Raw genomic sequence first — 6000 nt, 5'->3', positions numbered from 1 at the left:
TTATTAATTATGATATTGTATATTTTGATTTAGTTATTTACCTTACATGTTTGTATTTCTTGTCACACAATAAAACAACAATGTCAGAAACTGTTGTTTAAAAAAACAGTTTAGAAAACTCCTAATTAATAAGCAGCCTTTATGCACTTTAAAAATTAATCTGAAATGATATTAAAACATTACAAATGATGTAAAAAGTATCATATTCATAAGATAAACTGATGCAGTTTAAGTTATAATTAACTGAAAGTGAAATAACATAGAAATTATAAAATAATTATAATTTTATGAAATCTTAGAATAGTTAATTCCATGCGAAATATTATAAGCCTCTTAGAACAGTTTTAAGTTCCTGTGAACAGATGTGAACAGATACGAACAGATGTAAAGTTTATATCCTTAAAATGGTCCTTCTCATGCACCAACTCCCAGAGCTTCACTGGCAGACCAAGAAGAAGATAGGAAAGATGTCCCACTTTGTGATCTTCGTCTACATCCAGGCTTGGTTCGCCGCCCCTTCACTCTTTACAGCAGCTTCGAACGATCTACTGCTCTACAAACGGCAGATCAAGTTCAGATCGATCCACAAGAAGATATTTATTGCCACTTCCACGGTGTTCCTTCGTCACCCGTGGTACCTAACAGAAGAATCGATAGTCTTCTCTCTCTTCAACGAGGACCTTCCTATGGAAACGAGAAACATGCTAGCGTCCAGGATTGGAGAACTAGACTCAGAAGACCTGGAGATCCGGAAGCCAACCTTACCGTCCTTCTCTGCAAAGTCAGTCAACACAGAATTTGTTGGAGATAGATCCAGACTTCTCTTTGATCTTCTTGGCATTCAGACCGGCTTCTTGCTTTCTCCTGACTGGCAGATGACTTCTGAGAACGACACTGTGAAGACAGCCTTGAAGAACCTGTCACCTCTAAATGACTCATCTGAGCAGGCTCTGGCTCTGGCAATCCGCCTCAACACGAACATCACAAGAGACGAGGAGTCATACCAGGAACTGGTGCAAGTCGTAGAAGCTCATCGAAAGTAAGTAAGTGTGCCTAGCTAGATTACCAAATTGCCTGTTAGGCAATCTAACCAGGTACTTTCGTTTTGGATCCGAACAAGGATGTGGACTGTGGAGGAGCCCTTGTTTCTCAGTCATCTGGTTGCTACCTCGCAGCACCGGAAACTTTTAAGTTTTCCATCATCAATTGAACAATTATCAACGATGAAGTCAATTAAGGGGGGGGGGGGGGGGGGGGTTCACCCTGATTTTTTTGTGAAACTTGGTTCCGAGATAGCAGTTGACCAACAAACTAGGACCAGTGACCAAACTTTTGAGGGGGTCCCGGACCCCAACCGCCAAACGGTGCCCGCGGGGCAGCCACGCCCATATTTGGTCCAAATTAGGCCCAATTTAGCCAAATGCCCTGGACATGCCCAAAATCAAGATTTCAGGTGCTTTAATTGTAGCTAATGGTCCCCTGAACTCGTATATGAATTTTCATCAAGATTGGACAAAACATGACTGAGTTATGAGCCAAAAACCATATGACCATATTTGGGCATACGCACCAAATTTGATCGATTTTGGCCCATAAATTGGTCAAAACTCAAATATCAATATTTTTGAATGAAACCAACTTTATATGGAAGGTAAGCCTATACTACACATTATCTATGATTATCAGCTCAGTATCTACCTAACTGTGGATTCTGTGTTCAAATAATCGCAAAAAATGAACAAAATTGCCCATATCTCAGTTCGTGATATTTGCAAAACTGACTTCGCTCAAAACAATAGAACTCAATAGGGTTTCAATATTTTTTTCATGAAATTTTCAGAATTAACGTAGAATAATTGTCTCATGACCTTAAGTTTTGGTACAGAATTTTGAATTAGGCTTTTAAAAAAATTTGGCGGCCAAATTCTAAATACGGCCTCGCTAAATGGAGAAAGTCCCAACCAAAATCAGTTGAAGTTTTAAAAAAGGACTCCCCTGATCTACCAGCTGTTGTGAAGGAAAGCAAGCTGATGTCCCATGAATATAATATTTACTGGCACAGCGTGAGCGCAAAGAATCCTAGTTTCCGGAACAACGTGATAATATCTGTGTTTTTAATGGTGTCAGCAACTTTATACGTCATGTGGAGGGAGAGTGGTTATCAAAAATCTCAGGGGGACATCAATAGTTCAATAACTGATCTTTAGGGTTTAATTTGTTGTGTGTAAATTATTATGTACTTTTTTATTTTGATCTGTCATAATATGAGAACCAGTTTTAGCTTTTTTCGTGCATCTAGTTCTACCTGGAAATCAATTTTTTACACTACTGTATACTTTTTGAAACGATGTTTGGGCAATGACTGTTAAAAAACTCCTTTAAAAAATAATTATATTATTCTTCTTGTTGCACTTATATATATTACTTGTGACGCACTATGCTGGATAATCAAACGGCTTTAAAGTAAAAGATTTTGCTAGACAGACTTATGTCAGACTCAGAAAGAAAGAGCGAAGAATCTTATTTGAATGACACCCCTATTCTTACCTCGACTCACTGGATACCGGGCACGTTAACGCTGGTACGTTGCATTACTATTTATTATTACTAGCAGGAACCCGTGAAATATAGCCCTAAACGGTGTCAAGACTCAAGATACTGAAATAATTATTACCTATTTAATTGGCGTTTTTGACACCACTTGGGGGTCCAAATTTTCGGCTCTAAAATCATTATTCCTCGGCCAATTTTTTATTTTTTCATGCTGATTTGGAGGATATTAAAGCATTTGACCCAGCCAAAAAAGTTTCAGTTGTATATCTTTTACGGTTTTTGCAGAAAGTTGCGTTAAAGTCGATGCCGTGGTGTCAGTAAAATGGCACAGATATATATATATATATATATATATATCGTCTCGCTTTATATATAGTAAGATATCCACCAGCGGGCTATATTTTGTCATCTGAGCACTCGCAGCCCGATGTTACAAGACACAGTGCGCGTCCAGCCCGCTTAAAATACAGCACGCGAGCAGACGACACTTAACGTGACAAGTAACAATACAGCCAATATAGCCCGCATGAAATTTGTCCAGTAGCGATATATTTTTGTGTCCGGTAGGGCTGATGATACATCTCGTGAGCAGATGATATGAAATCTAAACACTGAACAGTGTTATTGATCCACACTTACACATTACACAGTACACTTTAATAGTTCCCACGGCAATATGTGGATGTAAAGAATGTATCAACTCTGAACTCTGAGCTCACCTTATATCACGCAGGTTGCCATGATTGGCTCATAATTAACACGTGACACACTGTTACTATGGTTACCAAATTCGTGGAGACGTTAAGTCTAAGCCGGTGATATTTTTCAGTATCGATAATTGTTTTGTGTTTACCATTTTCAGTTCACTATTTCAGTTGATAAACCTTGAAATTTAGGCCGACATTTTACGTGTTATTCTATTGTGTTCCCGAAAGATATTTTGCCCTGTTTTTGTTTTGAAACTGCCATTTAAATTGATGTTATAAATTTGATCTTTAACTTTCATATTCAATGTCCATGATCAGACTGTGATCTCGAGCTCTCTGGGTTACTACTTTTGATTGTCCAGTCACTCAGTAGCTGCTACAGAAACTCTAGTAACTGGTTACCCGGGTAACCCTGGTTACCCCATGGTAACTGATAATGACGTGACAACTCACGTGGTAGTAGCAGCTGCTCTGTGGCGACTGGCGGTGCTTGTTCTGGTTCCAGGGAGGGAGAGAGGTAGAGAAGTAGAGAGGGAGAGAAAGAGAGGGAGAGGAGGAGAGAGGGAGATGAGGAGAGAGGGAGATAAAGAGAGAGTGATAGAGGGAGAGAGGGAGGTAAGGAGAGTGGGAGAAGGAGAAAGGAAGATAGGGAGAGAGTTAGAGAGTGAGAGAGGGTGAGAAGGAGATAAGGAGATGAGGGAGAGAGGGAGAGAGGGCCTATATTTTGATCGTTTACAATAAAATTATATGTACATGAAACAATGAGCTGAAACATTGTTTGATAGCGGCCGGTTTTTCGTTCTATAGTCAGTAATTTTGGCCTGTTCTACATCTTAAACTAAAAGCAACATGATTTTCTCGTAAAATTTCTGAAATCTTGTACATTAATTTGCTGTGATTGTTGGAAAAAAAAAATATCCACAAGTGGGCGTGATACAGATAAACGCCCACTTGTGGATATTGCATTGTTGATATATTTACATTTATAAAACTTAGTAAATGATCATCTAATTAGTGGCATTACAACTACACTTGAGAAGCGCCCGCTCATGGATATACACGATATCATTCCTCGCCATGAGGGCGGAACTATCGTATTGCACTCGGGCCCGTTGGGCCCTCCGTGCTATACGAAAATATCTCCGCCTCGGGCTGTCGCCCTCGTGGAGATATAAAATATAGCACGCGCACGCGCGTGCAATATTTAGTACCGCCCTCAAGGCTGCGGTGATATCTATATATATCATTATTATTACATTATTACTGTCTATTCATAGTGAAATTATAAAATTATGCCTCTATAATCCCACAATCCTGACACCAATAACGTTTTATAATACTCTTCTTCTCGACAGTTGATCTGAGTAAAGATAACGGGGAGGAAGAAGGAGAGTTCCTGGATGAGGAGTGGGGGGATGATCAGTGGGACGATCTGGACGACGACCCGGACAACGAGGCTCTTGAGGACGACGACCGGGACGACAAATATTCCGGTTAGAAGACCAAATATTCGTTGTATTAATCTCTGTCGTGAAGTGAAAAAGTGTTGTTTTATCGACTTCATACAGGTTGGCCCAGAAGTAACTGCTCAGTGCTCTCACGCAACATCTTACATTTTCTGAAAGTTTCGTAACATTTTAGAAATTAAAGTAGATGTGCAGTGGCACGACACTCCCTCTTTTTACCGTTGTCGTCATACAATGAGAATGCTTCGAGTTAAGAAATCACAATTTTCTAGACACGTTTGGATTAATAATTGAACAATTTTCCCTCAGCTTTCATAACAGTTTCCAATTCTTGAACTAAAATAAGCTCCTTTCTGGGAAAGCTGCTTCAGTTAGCCTAAACGGCAAATGGTTCGGTTTAAAGTTAGAAAGCTGTTCCCTGGCTCATTCTCACAAACTCATGCTGTTGGTATGAATTGAAACACAATCAATATTGACCTCCCCGCTCATATGGCGCAAAGTTTCCGTTCATAAATAAATAATAATTAACTAATTGGGGTAATTAAACATTACAAAATTTGAAAAAACGAGGGGTTCATAAGAAATATAGAATACATTACTCAATAGAAAAATTCTCTAAATTCTCTCTTAAAAGGTGCAAAACATTTTAACACAAATATCCATTTCCATGAACCACAATTTGTAAACATAAGATTAAATATCAGATATCGGTAAATTTTAACTGATGCTCAAAGATTTATTCAACATTTAAATGAACGTGAAAAATATGCTTTTTTAACTATAAAACCGAAGCTTGAAAACATTTAGATATACCGATTCTAATCAACTTTTTACTTTGCATTCGAGATAATTTCGTTCTACACTGTGTAGTAAGAGGCATACTTAATATGAGGAGCATCATAATTGATAGAATAGATTTCGCAGATAGTCTAACGGTTTTTTATAATACATCACGATATTTATATGTTAGTGTTGAAATGTTTACTGTTTTTGATAGTTCCGATCGCCTACCGTCTTTGGCTGGGTTAATGAGATTTGTGTCTGCTCATGGTTTCCTTCTGAGATGTCTGGGATAGTGAGATTTGTGTCTAGTTTCCTTCTGAAATGGCTGGGATAGTGAGATTTGTTCCTAGTTTCCCTCTGAGATGGCTGGGATAGTGAGATTTGTTCCTGGTTTCCTTCTGAGATGGCTGGGATAGTGAGATTTGTTCCTAGTTTCCTTCTGAGATGGCTGGGATAGTGAGATTTGTTCCTAGTTTCCTTCTGAGATGGCT

The 6000-nt window shown here is 38.8% G+C and overlaps 1 protein-coding gene across 1 annotated transcript in view; it reads left to right on the top strand.

Moving 5' to 3' along the window:
- Positions 1–2437: 2437 nt before the first annotated feature.
- The window catches only part of LOC134816359 (general transcription factor 3C polypeptide 3-like), an 82922-nt gene continuing 79359 nt past the window's right edge, over positions 2438–6000 (top strand). Inside the window, exons 1-2 of the mRNA XM_063825172.1 lie at positions 2438–2581; positions 4616–4753. The gene's annotated coding sequence lies outside the window, so the exon portion shown is untranslated. The remainder of the gene's footprint in view (positions 2582–4615; positions 4754–6000) is intronic.

The sequence above is a fragment of the Bolinopsis microptera genome, chromosome 6, assembly GCF_026151205.1.
Source record: "Bolinopsis microptera isolate Bmic1 chromosome 6, MBARI_Bmic_1.0, whole genome shotgun sequence".
Classification (NCBI taxonomy): Eukaryota; Metazoa; Ctenophora; class Tentaculata; order Lobata; family Bolinopsidae; genus Bolinopsis; species Bolinopsis microptera.
Note: the sequence above shows the minus strand (reverse complement) of the source record. Positions and strands in the feature narration are given on the sequence as shown.